Here is a 19,808-nt window from a genome sequence, read left to right as displayed (position 1 = left end):
AGGATAGCGCCCGGGCACAGTCCTCTCTCCCGGAGGGTGCGGGAATGGAAGGTGCCCGTGCCGAGCTCCGCGGGAGCCGCATCCAGCCCCAATCGAGCCGCCGCGACAGCCGCGTCAGGTGTTCCCGGGAGAACACAACACATCCACCCCCTGACGCTGTAGCCAACAACCGGCAAAGTCCGACGGGGAGGCACACGGGGTCGCTTCGACCTGGCGGGGGAAAAACTCCCAAAACAACACCAATGGGAGGAATAAAATAAATACAGAAATGAATAAATGAATGAATGAATGAATGAATAAATAAATAAATAAATCCACCCCGTGCTTGAAAACTACACGGTTTAATGTCCAGCAACAGGTGGCTGAAACGGCAGCAGGTTTGCGTTTGCGGCCGCGGACTCCCCGGAACAAGGCCCAGGAGGAGCCGCGCCCCGCCGGCACCTCGAAGTCCCGGCCCGGCGGAAGGGCCGACCCCCGCCCCGACGCCGCCTCCTCCCGCTCTGCCCGGGCCGTCCCCGCCTACAAGCCCCGTCATGCCCCGGGCCCGTCGCGGCCGCTGCCGTCGCGCCCCGTTCCCCCTCCCGCGCCGCGCCCCGCCCACTGCCGGCGGCGCACGCGCAGCGGGGGCGGCGTCCGGGGCAAGTCTCCCCAATGTAAGATGGTGGCCGGGCTGGCAGCGGAGCGCCCCGAGCTCGGAGACCGCCCGTCCCTCGCGTAAAGGTCGTCGGAGCAGCCGCCTGAGCGCCTGGCTGGCCGCCACCGCACGTCCCGCACCAGGAGCGCCGCTGCGGGTTTCTCCCCTCCGCTTCTCTCTCTCTTTCCTCGCCGCCTCTCTCCTTCCCTCCCCACCCTTCTCCTCCTTTTCCCCTCGCCTCCTTCCCTGCACGCTCACTCACCCACTCGCCCGGCCGCCCCCGCCGCGCCGGGCAGCCCGAGCGGGGAGAGCCGCGCACACGCACCGCGGGCCGGGCAGGCAGAAGGAAGGCGGGTGAGTGCGAGCTGAAGGCCGGGCCGGAGAGGGAAGGAGGGAGGGAGGGAGGGAGGGAAGCAGAGGCGAGGAGGAGGCGGGGGGGAGCCGGGCCGCTCTGGCTACGAAAGCGCCGCGGCTTCGCCGGGACGGCGCAGGCCGCAGCCCACCCGGCGGTGCAGCCCTGGGGTCGGGGAACGCACCGGGCCGCTGCCGAGCGCCCGGGGCACCGGGCCGGGCGGAGAGGGCGCGGAGGCGAGCGGGCCGCTCCTCCTCCCGGGGGGCGCCGGGGAAGGGGCTCCCTCGGTGCCGCTGCCCGGAGGAGGCTTTATTTATCTCCTCCTCGCCGCCTCGGCGTGGCGGAGCCCTTGGACCGTGCCGGGCCACCGGTCAGGGCCGCGGGGGGCCGGTGCCCCCGGAGCCGCTCGCCTCCGTCGGGGCAGGCCGGCGCGGCCGGGCGCGGGCATCGCGGCGTGATTCACTTGGAATTTGCGTGGAAATTTCCTTTCTCCCCTTCTTCCTCTTCCACGGAGCCAGGCTCTATTTTTTCTTGTGATGTGTACTTTTTTTTCGAGAGAGAGAGACAAACAGATGGTAAATGGCAGCCTCTTAATTTTGATGTTATTTTGGACAGTCCATGTAGCCTCCCGAGATTTGCCTGTCAGTAAAATAACCTATATGTAACTTTCCGTTTCCTACTTGCAAAATCCTGGAAGCTCTTTCTGTTCTGTGCATTGGCAGAAGCAAATGGCAAGGCTGCATGCGGGCTCTCTCCTGTTCCCAGCGATGGTCGTACAGCTCTACCTGCCAGTCTGAAAGGGAGCTGCCACTGCCTTCGTCTGTACAGTGAAGGGGAGGGAAAATACATTAGATAATTATCTTAAAATGTTTGGTTACTGTACCAGAAAGGATTTAATTGTCCATGGCTTGTATATTTCTGTCAGCGTGGTAATACCGAGTATATAGTTCATACGAGAAGCAATTCTCTTCAGACCATATGTTAATGGAAGCAAAACCTATCAGCTAGTTAAAGCTGTGGAATCTCTAGGCCTGCAGATGTTGGCTTGCTCCTGTTCAAAAGTTGTAGAAGTTAATGTTGGCCAGTCGCATGTTTATTGACCCTGTACAGGTTTCTAACTTGCTGTGTTTTAACTGTTTGTATTTTGTTTTAGCTTTGAAATGTCTTGACTTCAACATCCCTGTACTTTGACTTCATATTCTTGCTGTCTGGCACTAACAGAAGAGAACTCATACTGAAAGATGAATATGTAGAAGAAAGAAATTTTTTTCTAGCCCCTTTCACTGCTAAAAAAGGAAAAAGGAAAGGGAAAAAATAAAATGCAGGCTTATGAAGAGCAGGGAAGAAAGCAGCTGTTTGACTGGAGAGGGTGAATTAGTTTCAGATGGCTTACAAATACTCAAATATACTCCTAGTTTCTTAGCATCTCTATAATAACGTAGTGGTCTAATGCATGGTCAGGGATTCAGCTGTGCTGTACCTTAGGCTTTTGGAATTCTGTGATAGAGTTTCCATTTCATAAACAAGATGAACACATGCAAGTGTTTAGAAATGCCTGACAGTTGAACTTGGCTGAATTGCAAACTAAGCTCATTTTAGGGGAAAAGATTGTTTTGAAAAGGAGAAATACAATGATAAAATAATATGTTCTTTTATTCTGTGTGTTTCTTCAGGTGCCTCTTTATTAGCTTTTAAAATGATGAGTGTTGGATCTAACAGCTTTTCTCTTTACAGGGAAAAAATGGTGAGTGTCTGTCAGGAGTAGTGCTCTACCAGTTTCTTGGTACCTTTTCCTCAAAGTTTAAGAACATCCTTAGAGTGCCAACTAAATAAAAGGCTTGGGCTAAAAAAGCTGGTGAGAGAGTATACTCAAGTATGTGGCCTTTTTATTTAATTAGAAATATTCTTTATGTACAGAGACAGGTTGTCTTTCATGGCTATTGTTCAGGAAAGTTGGGGCATTCTTTGTGAGTTAAATGTTTTGAAATTACTCTGACCAAGATCTTAAGTATGGGCCCTGAAGGCTTAACTCTGGTAACTATTTCTCAAAATTTTGCCTGTTTCTTTGAAATAAATGAGAAATGAGATTATTTCAAATAGACTGTTCTGTAAGCACGGGTAACTGTTAAATGGCTGATCGTAGATTGCATCTTAGGCCTTGGTTGTTTTGGTAAGATGAGGCTGATCTATAGGCCTTAACACATGCTGGAAGGAAATTACTTGCTCAGCAAGACTGCTAGGATCAAGGGTGCCTAAACTTTCACGTGGTGAATTAGTGCCTTAGGTTGTACCAATCACCTTTTGTCCTGCTTGCAGTTGTGCAGTATTGCTGAGATAACTTGACTAGGTGCATATGTGAAAGACTGCATGACTTACCTTGTGTCCTGAATGCTTCCTCTCTTTCAAGATGTTTATGCTTTTTTTTTTCCAGTGTATATCTGGTTTGTCCCGTTTTTATTGGATGGAAACAGTGTGAGGAGCTAGAGCTCTATAAATAAATAGAGCCCTCATCTCTCTGGGCACCACTCTTCTGGTTCTTGGAGAATAGTCTAGGAATTTATTCCTTTCAGGAGATTGATTAACATTTGTTAACATTTTAACAACTGTAAACGCTTTCCGGGCTTGGAAAACTAAGTGTAGCAGCAAATGGTTTGGCGTGGCTTGAGATGCTGCTCAGACCTTCTGGTTCTTCCTGTAAGCAAGCTGGGAGGGCAGTGTAAGTGTTAAGCAGAAAATAGGAATATACCCTCTGTAAGTAAATACATATATGTGTTTTTGCATTAAACTGTTTGGATCAGTTAGGTGCATGTTTTTATTAAACTAGATTTTGTTCTGTCGTACCAGGAACTTTGATATGCTTGGTTTTGTCAGATGGCATTTTTCTTGTATGATCTTGAAAAGGGAATCTTTACAGTTTTCTTATTTTAAAATTGTATCAAGGATCATACTAATTCAGTGAGGATTCAGAATACATGTTTTTGACTTCTGGCTAGCTGTTATTAGACTGGCTCCAACAGCTGAAAGAAAAGAATTGATTTCCTCATAGTACTAAGATTAAGTAGATTTTGTGGCTATATGTTTTATTTTCTTTTCTTCCACTTCACTATTCTGGGAACATGACAACTCCAAGATATTTCTTGTAGGAGTCTATTATTTAAATGGAGCTTGCAACTGTTTTCTAAACATGCATGTACAAAATAAGATATTGATAAGCTATCTCATGCATGTGCTTTAACAACTTGAGGAAGCCTGCATCCAAAGCCATGAGGAGAATACGGGCCAAGAGAATGATGCTCCTGCTCATCCTTTTCTGTGTACCCTGAAAGCTATGTACTGTATTTTTATTCTGGAGCAGAATACGTTAGTGTTAATTTCATAATGATTAATCAGTAATTTGTGTATTTTTATCAGGTACTTCATCTGTTGCTCGTTTTCAGATTGGGGAAAAAATAGGTTGGGATCAACATAAGGGGAATTTTTTTTATCTTTTAGTCACCAAATTAAAAATAAAGGTGGATCAAGCAAACATGCTACTGAACTTGGTGGAAGGTGAACTTGGTTCTTGGCTAAGGCTTATTCTCTGATCGGTGCTGTCTGACTTTGATCTGGTTCTGTTTTCTTGCACGGGAAGAAGGAAAACTTCATCTGTCTAGGATCTAACATACTGTGAGCCCAGTATCAGTTTCTTCTATCTTGATGTTGTCTTGAGAGGAATAGATTCCTAATATGAAGTGGGTTCCAACTGACCACAAAATCTGATATAAAGCAATTGTATTTCTGCTTGAAGTTAGATGGAGGGTCCCCTGTTGTAGTGCAGGTCCTTGGACTGGCGCTCTCTGGGCTTTGAGTATTTGACTCTTCACAGCTTAGCAGTCCTTGATCGCTGGAAGGTAAAGATGCAATATTTTCTGTGTAATCAATTGTATCAATTATTAGTGCTAGGAATTTGTTGGCATTTTTGTGTTGTTGGGTGTTGGTTTTTTGCTTCTTTGTTTTTCAAAACAAATTAAGTGAAATAAACTGCAAAAATGGCAGCACACTTCTCTGTCTTTGCTTTTAACTTATTCTAATGAATTCTTCAAATTTAAAACAGAAACACAGAAGCTTTGTAGGGATGGCCAAAAAATGTGATAGGAGTGTGTACTGTGGTTTTCAAGTGGTTCTTTATCCCAGGTTTTACTTTGGCATGTTTTTAGGCCTTGTTTTTGGTGAACTGCAATATAATCTTATATTTCAGTCCACTGAGCTCTAATTTTTTCCCTACTTAACAGAAGGGGCATTTATTTTTCCCAGTGTGGATGTTCTTAAATGTTTTATTCCATGTAAGGTTTCATACAGAAAACTAGTAACTAAAAGGATAGCAATCTCACTCATTGTAAGATAAAATACACTGCATAGGAAGATTTGCTAACAGTTTTCTTAATTTGTTTCAGGAACACTGAATTAAACAGATGAGATTTATTTGAAGGCAGGCTTCATGTTATACATTGGTTTAAAGTTTCTTTCACCAGTGTAGATGTAATGTGGGTCCTGTTTGAAATGTGTATATTAATTTTAAATTGCAAGAACCACAAACTGAGACACCTAGACTGTGAAATACTATACTTGTAGGTGGAGTAATTTTGTTATTTCTAAACCTATCTCCTATTCCATGTTACAGTAAATTACTATCTTAAAACAAAGCAACAGAATTTGAGTGCAGGACTGGGAGGAAGTAATTAAATTACATTTATATATGTTTTGGAACTGCCTAGCTGAGGGAGTTAAGTGATAGAAGTTTTGATGAAGGTTATGTCCTGAATAGGTAAGCATGTGGTGGCTATTGTTCAGAGTTTCTGTTTTGTAATATAGTCTAGAAACAGAAAAATGGGATAGGGAAAGAAGTATGTGTTACGTCCCGCCCCAGGAAAAAGGGGGTGGAGGGGGTAACCCAGGTTTTATCAATAATTCCTTTGGGGTGGATTAAAGCGAAACGACACTAAATAATCAGTGTTTGAAAACATATATTGACGAGATTTATTTTAACAATTCTGTATTAACAGGCATGCTAGCAGTTTGGGTGCTGTCATACAGCAATGTGACACAGATAACCTTTGGGGAGGGAAAGAAAATGCATAGGGGAGAGAAAGGCAGGATAAGAGCAAGGGAGAGTAAGGGAAAGAAAAGCTGAGAGTGGACAGATGTATATAGTCACCGCCCACGGGGTCCAGTGATGCTTCCATGTCTGTCAGTTGAAGTGGTGGCCTTGATCTGCTGGGGGTGAAGGGGGGAAGCCCCAATACTCTAAGAAGTTATGAGTTATTATATCACGGGCCATGCCTCGAGCCTCCAACAACTCCTGGGTCTGTGCTGAGTTTTTTTGTGTCTCGCCCGGTTCCCGCCTTTAGGGAGGGAGGGGCCTGATTGCTCATCAGATGTATCAACAGTCAAAAGCCTGCGAGCTCGGCTTCTTGCCTTTTCAGGGCTTCACACCTTCAGCACTGGAGGGAGGGAGGGGCCCGACTGCTCATCAGAGGTATCATGCAAGTCAAAAGCCTGCAAAAGTCTCCTAGAATGCATAAATCATTAACCATTTCAGTCTCTGACAGTATGTAGCAGTAATCATTAGATGAAGGGAGAAAGTGTTCAGCTACTTTCTTTCTCTGTCTTCTCTCCGCATATAATGAATGAAGATAGGTATGTGTAGCTATAGCTGTGCCTGTCAGTTAAAGACTTAAGGCTTTGCTGTGATATGAAGATGTTACCTTGGGCTACTGGACGTTGCAAAAATAGAAACTATTCCCTCTCTCTGAATAGCTGCTGCTTCATTACATGTGACTTCTTCCTTTTTTTTTTTTTTTTTGAATGAAAACTAAGGTTAACCTTCAGTATTTCATTCATAAAATGTGTCCTCTGAGAGCTCCTAAACTAACATAAAATGAAAGGCCAGAACTTGCTAGGTCAAAATTAGTGTTTATGGGTCAACATGCCCCATAGTTCATTTGAATATATTTCCTTCAATCAGTGTGAACTGTAGGGGCCCCTAAAGTCCTGAAGTTATGTTAAAAGCACTGGTCTGAGTGAGAGAGACCCAATAGCATTAATCCAGTTTGTCTAGTGACTTAGTCTTACTGCCATTTATCGTGTAACTGCTGCTGCTGCTCTGAAGGAGCCTTCTTGCATGTGCTTCTCTTGATGGTTTAGCAAGTTGAATCCCTTTTCCTGAGAAGGTAATCTTTCTTTTTATAAGAAGGTAATCTTTCTTTTTGTAAGAAGGTAATCTTTCTTTTTATGAAACTTCATCCTAGGTTAGGGGTCAAGGAATTCATAACTGAGGAACCATGTTTGAGAAATTAGAGCCTCTTCCTGTCTTTGGAAGCTCCTTTACTAATCCTTTCATTTAGTAAAGTGTATATTTAACATATTAATGTTGTGGTTTCGCAGTTAGTGGCAAACTGGTTCTAGAACATCAGGTGGTAAGTCTGAACCCAGAGGATGATCACTGGTTTTCTTTTACGTAACTGTCGGTGTATGCTGAAAATATGGAAGAACAGCTGGGAAGTTTAAGGAAATAGCAGCTCTTATACTCATCAAGAATCTTCTGCACATGGGTAGTGTCGTCATCTGGCTGGATTACAGTTTCAGTCTAGTCTTGAATAGTAGTTATAACTGTAAGCATACTTCAAGGTAGGTTCATTCGTGTGTTCTCAACAGTGTAGTGGCTTCCTCTTCTAATTGAGCCTTTTTAGAGCCATTAATTTCTTAAAGCTTTTGCTCGTGGTCTCATTCTGATTTAACCTTGAGGCTTGTGATTCCCAGGAGGTGGGGCAGTGGCATACCTTGTATGAGAACTATTGCTCTGGTTACTACTGTATAAATACATAACACAGTGAAACTTGGTGAAAACTGGCTGTGTTGTGTGACCACATGACCGGCAGACTTAAGAAAAGTTCCCTGGGCAGGAACTACTTAGAATTGGTTCTGTAGTATCTTCTTTTGGGAAACTAGCTAATTGCTTTTGAGTTCAGTGAGCAAAAAGAGAACACCATACAACCATTTTTATAAGGAAACCTGCAGTGGCACATAGCTTTTATTTTTTGAGCTTAGTTGTGTAGAATATAAGTGAAGTGAAGAGTCAGAAAGCAGGCACTTTGAAGTAAAATGTTTATTCTGTCTTTAATCATAATTAATACTGGTTACCATACTTTTTTTAAACATTCTTTGCACATATATATCTATATTAAACTATTGAGCAGAGGTTAAGCAAAATTTGTTTTCAAACAAATGTAATTTGGTGTGATGAGGTGAGAGGGGCAGGTTCCTTTTGGCCCTAGCAGTGCTGTAGTCATTCACTCGTAATGAATGAGCCACTTACCACCAGCTACTGTTTCTGCTGTATTCAGTGTGTGCCGACTCTGAAAGCATGGTGAAGGTAGCTGTAGAGGTAGAGTGCAACATCTTTTGACTGTACTATTTTTTTCTGAGACTTATAATGGACTCAGGAAATACCATATTATATAGAAGTGCAGAAAGGAGATGGACTCTATCACTCTGTGTTTTATTGTGGGGTTTTTTTTGTTTTGGGTTTTTTTTTTTTTATTTACTTAGTATGAAGTCAGATATTGGAGAGCATCCGCTTGCACAGACCTGACATCAGCATAAATGTTTGAGGCATCCTTAATGTTGTAATTTTGTATTTTTTTCTTCTATTTTTAAAGAAATTTAAATCTGTCAGCCAGTTCTTCATCCTCTTTAGGCAGTTTTTCGATTTTCTTATGGGTTTTGGTTAGTTTGCATCTCATATGGCTTAGGCTTCTCCAAAGAAACCGCATTCAGCTACTCCTAGTTGCTAAAAACTCAGACTTGTATCTCATAGTATTAAACAGTCGCAGCATTTAAAGGATGTGCTGGGCAAGTGCATTTGGAGTCAACTTGAACTTCTGTGCTTTTTACAGCGTTTATTTGTCACAGTCTGACAGATTTTTGTTTGGGATTTAATTCAGTACTTTGTACATACCAAATGACTCCTTAACTTCACCTGTCTGAGTTAACACAGCTCCATGTATTTGAGGTAGAAGGAATTTATAAAAAACCAATACTACACATTCTACTTAAATTTGTGGAAGCTGATGCTCTGCTTTTTGGGTCTTTTACTAAATTGTTTCATTTTAGAATGTTAAATTAATTTTCCCTTTCTGCCTAACCTTTTTAAAAAATGATCTTGAAAACTATTTTCACAGGTTGCTTCTTAATGTTCTCCCTTTGCTTTTTTCTTTTAAGGCAATTGCTTTATATATGACTGTCTGTAGAATTTGTTTACTACAGCATATAGCATATATATATATAGCATATATTTTCAACCAGTTATATATGTTCTGTTCCTCATTGAGGTAAAAGTGCTTCCTTGAATGCAAGCAAACACATATGTATTTCCCTGAAAAGTTAGACACAGGCTTGTGTACCAGATATGTGGGAATGAGGATTTATGGTATGAGTGAATATTGCACAAAGCAACTACCTTTCTGGATTTCTGGCAGGTATGTGGTGTGACTGATTAGAAGATGTTTCCATCCTCTGAAATTTTTCTGTGCTTCTCGTTAAATGATTGGTTTGCTTTTTGCAATAACTGATTTTTAGATTACAAAATAGATAGTAAAATTTCAGGTATTCTCTATAGAAGCCAAATGAATCCCAAAGTGTGATTGTGACTGTGACATGGTAGACGTTTGTACTATTTTCTGTTGACTCAGATGTCAGTGAATGTTACTGAAGCAGCATCTTGCTCTTGTCTGAAGCAGATGATATCCTAAGCATAGTATTCCTATTTTCTATACTTAAACTGAACTCCTGAGTTAGTGTTTTTCTTCAACCGCTAGAACTGATAGATCACTGGATTTATTTGGTACTGCATTTTAAGTAGATGTACCTTTTATGTTATCCAACTGTTTCCTAAATTACTAAAAGAAATATTTTATTGTCTTGAATTACGTGCTGCAGAATTTCAGATTTTAGGGAAGCTTCACCCTTTGTCATTTTTAGCATGGAACAAGAAATAAGCCAGAGGCCTAATTTCCACCTACTTTCAGGTAGTGCCACAAATTTGAGCACAAGACCTGTGCTATATTTGGAGTCAGCTTTACCTTCCAGGTACACATAGAGAAAAAGCTGAAATGGTCCGGTTATTAGCTACAGGGACTCATGCTTTAGTTACTTTTTCACTCTTGAAAAATTCTATGTGTATGTACCTTGGTGTAACTGTTAATGTCTCTTTAAAGTGGAAATAGGCTTGTGTGTATTAAACTTCTGTTGTAACTTTACAGTTCCACTGTACTTTGTGTATTTATATGCTAAGACTGTTATATTGTACAAGAGCAGTCCTTGTGGTAGGAAGTTGTTACAATAAACATTTTTGAAGCTAATATTGCAAAGGTAGGCTTGTTTCTCTGTTTCAGGCATGTTCTGTAATTTCATTATAATCTAAATCTATTCCAGTAAAGTTTACTACTTAAGTGTTTGTAGGATCACAGCCTTAATTTGTAGTATTTTGGTTTTCTGCCTTAAGCACTCCTAAATGCAATTAAGTTCTGATGGGTTGCTGTGTTGCCTTTTAAAATGCAAAGTGTAGACGAGTTCATAGACTCACAGAATGGTTTGGAAGGGACCTTAAAGATCATCTCGTTCCACACCTCCTGCCATGAGCAGGAACACCTTCCACTTGCCCAGGTTGCTCAAAAAGCCCCCATCCAACCTGGCCTTGAACACTTCCAGGGGTGGGACATCCACACTTCACTGGGCAACCTATTTCAGGACCTCAGCACCCTCATTGTGAAGAATTTCTCCCTAACAGCTGATCTAAATCTACCCTCTCTCAGTTTAAAAGCTTTACCCCTTGTACTATCACTTCCTGATAGAGTCCCTCTCCATATTTCTCATAGGCCCCCTTTAGGTTCTGGAAGGCTGCTGTAAGATCTCCCTGGAGCCTTCTCCGGGCTGAACAACCCTAACCTCATAGGAGAGATACTGCAACCCTGTGATCATCTTTGTGGCCCTTCTGTGCACCTGCTTGAGCAGTTCCATGTCTTCATTATGCTGGGGGCCCCAGTTAGTTATTCATCTAATAATATTCTGTCTCCCAGTTGTTAAGTGTTCATTTGCCTGTGGCTTAAACTGACTTGGCTCTCCTTACTTGACAGCCTCTGTGGTGAGGGGCAAGCATTGTCACTTCTTGCAAAAGTCAAATTTACTTTTTTCCAGTTATGTGACTGGAAAGATCTTAAGAGTATGAATGACTGAGAGTGAATCTGAGGCCAGTGACTCTGCTGTTTCACAAGTTTTAGGATGAGGTTGAAGAGAATGATTAAATCTTCCTCCTTCCATGTGTTTCTTTAGAGTTTCTCAAGTATTCTGAAGAATTATTTTAAACTGCTGCAAGAATTTATTTTATTTGTATGGTGGTTTGTTTTTTTTTGTTTGTTTGTTTGTTTGTTTTTTAGTGAGCTGGATGAGGAGTACAGACCTTTCTATGATGTTTTCTCCCCCTCAGCTGGAAATGAAATATAGAACATGGGTTTTCCAGAGAGATATGAAAGTCTGTAGAGAAGATTGCTTTTCTTCTGTTAAGGAAGCATCACTACTTCTTCCAGTATCTGTAGCCCCCCATGTTTTCTTTTGAGAAATAAGTGCTGGAGCACATATCAATTACTGATAAGAGATATGGAGTAAATCTTGAGATATATCTCCTCTTTTTCACTCCTTCCCCTCCTGTCTCTGGGATTTCTTGACTGACTAGTCATGACATGGATTTTCCAGTGGTTAATAATTCCTGATGTTACTTGCTTCATCAAAGGGTGAGTGACTGTCTGAAGAGCTGTTACTGTACTGAAATATTGTTAGTCTGATAAGTAACTTTGGAGGATTGGGAAAACTGATAGAGGAACTTTTTGCTTGTAATTGTCAATAGAGGACTACACCTTAACAGAAATTTACCTCAGATGCTGGAGTGCTTGTGGCATCTTCATTAATGTTTTTATTCTTTTTTTGTAACAGTGATTTAGACAGCAGTCCTAATAGTGTACTCTTATTCTCCTTCCTGATAGCTTTCTGATCTATGTACTTTGAGTTTGGGTCATTGGTTTGTTTTTTTTGTTGTAGGTTCACCCCCTGCCTCCCACTGGGGTGTTTTTGTTGCTGGTTGTTGGTTTTTTGTTGTTGGTTTGTTTCCCCTCCTTCAGTTCAGGACATCTTTTCTTTTTCCTATGTATCCAAGCTTGTGTACACATATATATAATGAACCTGTAAGACTACAGCTCTTTGTTCAACTGGGTGAGTGTTTTGGTTTTTTTTTCCTTAGGAAGTTCTTCCATATCTCTTAATTCTAGTTTAGAAACAGATCTGCAGGCTGAACAGGAGATGGTCTCTTTAGAGTTGATGTATGTCCTAGAGGGGGATTATAGTGAGCCCAGAAAGGCAGTGTATAACTCATTTTAGCTTATATTAGAGCAGATTTTAGTGTGAGGTGTCAGTTCCTACAGTTGTATCTGGGGAAATGTGGGGATGAAGATAACAGCCACTCTAAATCAAAACATTATATTTGTGATGGAAAACTTTAGGTTTAGCAGATGTGTAGGAGAAGTAAGTTTGCTAGAATTCTGTCAGTTCTTCGGGAAATGGGTCTTCAGGCTGCAGAAGGGAAGGCTTTTGGAAGCAGGAGGAAGTAATAGCAGCCTTACAGTACCAATGGGCAGACTGTTGAGAATACTGAGCCAGGATCTTTATAGCAATATGTGGAAGGCAGGCAAGAGAAAGCAGGCATGCATTAAAATAACTGCATTTAAGAAGAATATGTTTCTCCATGAAGTGGGACAGTTATTGGAACAGGTGAAAGAGATTCTGTAGTGTCCATCCTTAGATGGTTTGATGCCCACTGGATAAAGCCCTGTGTAATCTAGACTGATTTTGCTGACCTTGCTTTGAGAAGGTTGACTAGGAAACTCTAAAGATCCTTTCCAATTGGAACTATTCTATGAATCTGTAGCAAAAAAAATGTAACAGTCCTCAACTTCCCAAATAAATTGTCAATGTTAAAGCTTGAAACTAAGAATCAGTAATGAGCCTATAAAGTCTCATGAGGTTTAACAAGACCAAGTGCAAGTTGCCGCACCTGAGTCGGGGCAACTCCCAGTATCAGTACAGGCTGGGGGATGAAGGGGTCAAGAGCAGTCCTGCTGAGAAGGACTTGGGAGTGCTGATGGATGAGAGGCTGGACGTGACCCAGCAATGTGAGCTCACAGCCCCAGAAAGTCAAGTGTATCCTGGGCTGCATCAGAAGCAGCCTGGGCAGCAGGTCAGGGGAGGGGGTTCTGCCCCTCTCTCTGCTCTGATGAGATCCCACCTGCAGTGCTGCATTCAGCTCTGGGGTCCCAGCACAGGAAGGACATGGAGCTGTTGCAGTGAGTCCAGAGGAAGCCACTAAGATGATTAGATGGATGGAGCACCTCTGCTATGAGGAAAGGCTGAGAAAATTGGGATTGTTCAGCCTGAAGAAGAGAAGACTTTGGGGTGACATAATTGTGGCCTTCCAGTACTTGAAGGGAGCCTCTAAGAAAGATGAAGATGGACCTCTTACAGGAGCATGTAGTGACAGTTCAAGGGGGAATGCTATCAAACTGAAAGAGAGTAGGTTTAGACTAGATACTAGGAAAAAATTCTGTACTGTGAGGGTTATGAGACCCTGGAACAGGTTGCCCAGGGAAGTTGTGGGTGCCCCATCCCTGAAAATACTCAAAACCAGGTTGGATGGAGCTCTGAGCAACCTTGGCTAATGAAACGTGTCCCTGCTCATGACAGAGGTGTTAGAACTAGATGATCTTTTAGATCCCTTCCAACCCAGGACATTGTATAATTCTGTTTTAAAAGCCTTAAAGCAGATAGTGTGGCTTCAGTGGAAATGCAGGAGGACTTTTTAAACTTAAAGGTACTGCTTGATGTAAATACTGAAGCTTATTGATGGAATACAGAAGATAACTGAATCTCTTGCACTGACACAGGATGTTTGTTTTCTTAAAGTTCAATCTGGTTGCTTAAAAATTCAGCAATTAAGCGCTCCAAAGGGAAAGGCACAGGCTTGCCAGTGATGAGCAATGGGATGGTGTGCCAAAACCTGAGCAAATGAGCAGTAATGGGGTCCCTCAATCAGCTTCATGAGGTTTTGGTTACAAAGTACCACACCTGAAGTATTCCTATGCTCATGCATGAGCATTAGCATAATAAGACTAGCTCGAAGCATTGTCCCAGAGATTTTATATCATTGGCATAAGTGAAACATGGTGGGATCAGTCTTGTGGTTGGAGAGTGCCGTGTTGGGTGATTACAGGCACTCCGGAGGGATAGGCAGGGCAGAAGAAGTGAGGGGATGGCATAGTGTGTGATGGAAGAGAGCTCACAGTTGGCGATGGCACAGTTGAGAACCTCTGGGTAAGAATCAAGGGACAAACAAATAATGTGGATGTCATCCTTGGAGTCTACTACAGACCTCCCAACCAGGACGATGACTGAATTATTCTTTGAGGAACTAAGGGACACTTCCAAGTCAACTGCCTTTGTCCTTACAGGGGACTCCAGCTTGCCAGAAATTAACTGGAAGCATCACACAGCTTGTACAACCTGGGCCAGAAGATTCCTAAAAACCCTAGTTGACAACTTCGTGGAACAGGTCCTAAGGGAGCCGCCTCAGAAAGTGCCCTTGTTCATCTGCTGCTTGTCAACAGAGTGGATCTCGTGAGCATGTGGAGATTGGCGGCCGTCTTGGCCACAGCAACCACAAAACTATCGAGTTTAAAATCTCTGTTGACAGGAGGGGAAGAGTGCCAGCAAAACCTCAACTCAGGACATGAGGGGAGCAGACTTCAGGCTGCTCAGGGAACTAGTAAAGTCCCCTCAGAAAATGGTTTTGCAGGTACTGGAGCCCATCAGTGCTGGTCACTCTCTAAACACTGTATCCTAAGGGCACAGGAGCAGGCAATCCACAAATGTCAGAAGTCAAGCAGACAAGGCAGAAGGCTGGCTTGGCTGAACAGGGAAATAAGGAGAAAAAGGAAGGTGTATGCCCAGCGGAAGCAAGGTCAGCTGACATGGGAAAAATACAGAGAGGCTGCCTGCTGCTGTAGGGAGAAAATTCATGCGGCCAAGCTCAATCAGAGTTGAAGCTGGCCAGAAACATGGGGGGCAATAAAGAGTTTTTTCAAATACATTAATGGCAATAGGCAGTATTGAAATATCATTGGTCTGTTACAGGGTGAGGATGGTCACCTCACAAACAGGGACAGGGACAAGGCAGAGGTGTTTTATGCTTTCTTTACCTCTGTCTTCAACACGGATGAGGAACCAGGAGGGTTTCAGTGCCCTGAGCTGGAGGACCGTTATGACTGTGAGAATGATCAGCTCCCAGTTGACCCTGAAACGGCAGGATCTGATGATCCAGCTGGATCCCTACAAATCTACAGGGCCTGATGGGATCCATCCGCGAATCCTCAGAGATAGCTGATGTCATTGCAAAACCTCTCTCAAGGTTTGATTTTTTTTTTTTTTTTTTTTTTTTGAGTGGTCTGGGGAATCTGGAGAGATCCCAGCTGAGTGGAAGCTGGCAAATGTTGTTCTGATTTTCAGGAAGGACAAGAAGACGTACTCTGGAAACTACAGGCCTATCAGTCTCACTTCAGCGAAAAGATTATTCTAGGAGGTATTGGAAAACACCTGGAGAACAACCCAGCCATTGGTCACTGCCAGCACAGCTTTGTGAGGGGAAAGTCTTGCTTGTCAAACCTGATTTCCTTCTACAACAGGGTAACCCACCTAGTTGATCTAGGAAAGCCCGTAGATGTAATCCTTTTGGACTTTAGCAAAGCTTTTGGTACTGTCTCACACAGTATCCTTCTGGACAAAATATGCAGCACACAGCTGGATAACCATGTTATGTAATGGGTGAGCAGCTGGCTCACAGGTTGGGCACAAAGGGTTATATAGAAGGGGGTATCATCAGGCTGGTGACCTGTCACTAGTGGGGTTCTGCAGGGCTCCATCCTCGACCCAGTTCTCTTCAACTTCTTCATTAATGATTTGGACACAGGACTCGAAGGAATACTAAGTTTGCCAACAACTCTAAATTGGGAGGAGCTGTTGACTCCCTCAAGGGCAGAGAGGACCTGCAGAGACCTCAACAAATGAGAGATGAGCAATCCCCGACCATATGAGGTTTAACAAGGGCAAGTGCTGGATTCTGCATCTGGGATGCAGCAACCCTGGTTGTCTGTACAGATTGGGGAATGAGAGGCTGGAAAGCAGCAACAGAAAGGGACCTGGGATCTCGGTCAACGACCAGTTGAATTTGAGTCAGCAGTGCCCTGGCAGCCAGGAGGGCCAACTGTGTCCTGGGGGGCATCAGGCAAAGCATCGCCAGCCAGTCGAGGGAGGGGATTGTCCCACTCTGCTCTGCACTGGGGTGGCCTCACCTTGAACAGTTTTGGACACCACAATATAAGGAAGATATTAAGCTGTTAGAGAGTGTCCAAAGGAGGGTCATGAGGATGGTGAAGGGTCTTAGGGGAAAGCCATATGAGGAGCAGTTGAGGTCTCTCGGTCTCTTCAGGCGGGGGAAGAGGAGACTGATGGGAGACCTCATTGCGATCTTCGACATCCCCACAAGGGGAAGAGGGATGGGCAGGTACTAATCTTTTTACTCTTGTCACCAGTGACAGGATTTGAGGAAACAGCATGGATCTGAGTCTGGGTAGGCTTAGGTTTGATATCAGGAAAAGGATTTTCACCTGGAGGGTGATTGGCCACTGGAAGAGGCTCCCCATGGACGTGGTCACAGCACCAAGCCTGTCTGAGTTGAAGTGTTTGAACAATGCTTTCAGGCATGTGGTGTGATTCTTGGGGTGTTGTGTACCAGGACCAGGAGTAGGACTCGATGATCTTGGTGGGTCACTTCTGACTCAGCATATTCTTTGATTCTGTGAGCTTTTCCATACCCTGTCCATGGTACTGCAGGTACAGGCATTTCCCTTCCACAACAATAGTCAGGCTGAGAATGTGTTGGAACAAAAGTGATTTAGTATTGGAGTTGGACTAGGTTGTGTGTGTGGTGGGGTTTTTGTGGGTATTTTTATTCCTGTCTCTCCTGGAAGGTTTTTTTTCTTGTTTGTCCTTCAAAACCTCAGGAATAGCAACAGTGCTGTATTTGGCTAAATGCTCATTGTGTAGTTGTGTCTTTGTAAAAAGCCGAAGAAACATCCTTCACTTCTGTTGGCTAAAAAGCACTATTTTGATAATCTAGAATAATTTCTTCAATCTCTAACTGCAAGTACACTACAATTTATTTTATAGCAGAACTTAAGGTCTTTATTTTCTGCTTAAACTAAAACCTTTAGCTTTCTTGTGATGATTAGGAGTACAAATAGACCCCCAAATGAAAGATAAAATTAGGTGTTAAACATCATTATGATGTTTCATATTTTCTACAGTGTGCCTTGGGAGAGCAAAGGAAATCTGGTCCTAGCACTTATCTTCATCTTTGCACTGTACCTATGGGTAATGTCCTTTACACTAGTAATTCTAGATTTCGTGAGTATTCTTTCTCAAGCTTGGTAGTTCTGTTTGGGTAATTAGAAAAGTGTTTTTAAACTTCCCATTGTTACGTTGGTATTGCTCTTAGATGAATGCTGAAGGACACACAATTTTTCAGTACATTAACACTTGTATTTCCTTTAAAAACTGGAAAGCAACGGACAAAATTCTCACTCTTGACTCATATTAAGACTTGTGAGGGTTTAATGGCATTTGCAAAGTAAAACCAATTAGGGTTTGATGAACAAATACCGGTATTTGTAAACTACCCACTACCTTTATAGAATGCTGTAAATGAAGTGTTTAAGAGAGCTTTTTGTGTGTCTAATACTATTCTTCAGTTCTTTGTCAGTCAAAGAAGTTTAGCAGACATAAATAATCATAAAAGTGTACAACTGTGCTGGCCTGGAGGGATGCCTTCATTCTCCAGGCTGACCTTTTCTTGGTTTCTCCCCACAAGTGGTAACTTAGTGGGTTGTGGGCAAACTGTGGGGTACTGTGGGTGCTGGAGACCTGGTCTGACAAGTGTAATGAATAGTTTATATGCATGTCATGGTTTAGGAATGGTGTTCCCACTGAAACGCTCCAAACTATGCACTGCTCCACTCTCCCCTCCCCTGCAGTGGGCTGGAGAGGAGAACTGGAGGTACAAAATGGATTGAGATAAGAACAATTTACTCGAACAAGCAATGAAGTAAGACAGTGAACAGTAACAGCAACAATACTAATGAAATGGTACAAGAAAGATGCGAATGACTCACAAGTGATTTCTCACCCAGTGGAAACCCTGACAATACCCGACTGTTCCCTCCTTCAGGTTACCTGACCTGGAAGGGACCCCCTCTCTCTCCCTGGAAAGTAACCTGGAGTGGTATAGAATAACCTCAATGTCCTAGCCATGCCCCCTCCTGGCTACTGCAAAAATTAACCCTATCCTGGTCAGAACCAGGACAATGTGATCATCACTAACTCTGAACTAGATCTAGGTGCCAGCTGAAAGATCAGAGTTCTAAAGGATTCAGTGACTACTGGAGAAGTAGCACTCTGCAAGTAAAATTTTGGCATTCTGTTCTCAGACCAGAGGTGATGAAGGACAAGCTATTCACCTATGAATTTTTTCCCCTTTTTTCTTAGAACTGTTGACCATAACAGTACAATTTCAGTTGTGGGTTGTTTCAGATTCCCTCCTGTATAATTTGTCAGCAAATTACATTTGTATTTTGACTGTTGCTAGATGTATTGAAAATAAAATTTAAATAATACTGCCCTCCTCCATCTAAAAATGCAAGTCTAATGTTTATCCTGAATAAGCTTTTTTTGAAAGGTAGAGAGGGAAGGCTACTTATACCATATATTCAATTCTGCATCATAGTCTTTTTATAGAGAATTAGTATAACAGAGCAATTCTGAATGACCAAATGCCTTTTAATTATTGACAAAATTTCAGAAGCAGATCCTGTATGTTTTGTGGCAAACAGTAAACTCCTAAATATTTTTCTGTTTAAGCTTTTGTAAGTTAATTTTTGTCTGTGCAAAGTGCATAGTGGTAAAAAATTCTAACACTACACTGCTGCAGTTCTGCCTAAAATACTTGGTATTATTTACATAACTAAGTAATTAATTTTGCCACATTTCCCCAAAATTCTTGTTGATCTGTGAGAAAAGAGTAAATGCAAGATTTGTAAAAATGTTTAAATAGGAAGTAGATGTAGTTGAGATGTTCAGCAATGATAATGCTGCCTGTTACAGACACTGCACAATGACTGTATAATAGATACTTCAGGGATTTTTTGATCCCTTTTAAACTGATGCAAGATGGTTATTTTACTGCTTAGCTATAGTATGCCGCAGGCTCTATTTTTCTTCTTCTACCTTGTCTGAAAAGACTTTGCTATAGCGGATAACTTGTGATGTGTATGTTCTAAGAGTATCTTAAAGACCTTTTCTACCCCTCTCACCCCCTCCCAAGTGTAGCTATTGGTTTTCTCTGCTATGCCGTAGTTAATCTTAATCAATGGACTTCCCAAATGACCATGTTTCTTCTTTTGCTGTTCACTGGGAATAACAAGGCAAATTACTATTAACTTTAATTCTTATGCACACTGTAAGAACAACTTTGAAATTAATTTGCCAGACTTATCATTAATTGTGATGAAAATTTGGGACACTAACTTTGGATCAAGTGCTGAATATATAAAGGTCCTATTTATAACTTTGTCA

At 42.5% G+C, this 19,808-nt stretch overlaps 1 protein-coding gene across 7 annotated transcripts in view; it reads left to right on the top strand.

The window, feature by feature from the left end:
* The first annotated feature begins 632 nt into the window (after nucleotides 1–632).
* CNOT4 (CCR4-NOT transcription complex subunit 4) overlaps nucleotides 633–19,808 on the top strand; it is an 82,687-nt gene continuing 63,511 nt past the window's right edge. For all 7 annotated transcript variants that reach the window (XM_027662310.1, XM_027662286.1, XM_027662267.1 and 4 more), the window contains exon 1: nucleotides 633–988. The gene's annotated coding sequence lies outside the window, so the exon portion shown is untranslated. The remainder of the gene's footprint in view (nucleotides 989–19,808) is intronic.

Source organism: Corapipo altera, unplaced genomic scaffold, assembly GCF_003945725.1.
Source record: "Corapipo altera isolate COAL_440 unplaced genomic scaffold, ASM394572v1 1, whole genome shotgun sequence".
In the NCBI taxonomy this organism is placed as follows: domain Eukaryota; kingdom Metazoa; phylum Chordata; class Aves; order Passeriformes; family Pipridae; genus Corapipo; species Corapipo altera.
Note: the sequence above shows the minus strand (reverse complement) of the source record. Positions and strands in the feature narration are given on the sequence as shown.